This window comes from Octopus bimaculoides, chromosome 19 (genome assembly GCF_001194135.2).
Source record: "Octopus bimaculoides isolate UCB-OBI-ISO-001 chromosome 19, ASM119413v2, whole genome shotgun sequence".
Classification (NCBI taxonomy): Eukaryota; Metazoa; Mollusca; class Cephalopoda; order Octopoda; family Octopodidae; genus Octopus; species Octopus bimaculoides.
The window spans coordinates 35,097,961-35,098,539 of NC_068999.1; positions in this window are offsets into that span (position 1 = coordinate 35,097,961).

The following is a 579-nucleotide window of genomic DNA, read 5'->3' on the forward strand; positions in this document are numbered from 1 at the left end:
TGGTTCTACGTGGTCATTCCACTTGCGAGAAATATCAACCAAATATTTCTCTTATATCACATCCTAATGTCTGAAAAAAAATAAAGAGACTACACGTAATCCGTAATGTAGTCCGTTATATATATTTAGAAATAAAAGGTGGAAAATTGTCTCCGTTGCAACACTTTTGACCCTAGGTCAACTAGAAGAGGGTTAACCTACAACAATAACATCACCGATGATAGCTTATAAGCACTCACGCATTTAAGTTGGAAGAGTTTTATGTTAAAAGGAAAAGAAAAAAAACATAATAATAATAATAAAACAATTAAAATAATAGTAACAATGATGACTTTAAAAAAAATCAAATCTAGGCAGAATGTAAAGTATACGGTGTGTATTGAGTTCGTTTAGTGTACAGAGTGTAAAATGTGTACGCAATGTACGTTATATACATATCGTAAATTCGGTGTATAACGACGCCATTACGTCCCAAGGTGGAACTCTGTCTTGGCTCCTAAGACGTGTATGGGATGGTCTGCTTCGGTTTATAACGCATTTGTGTGATTATGTGCATATATATATATATATATATATATA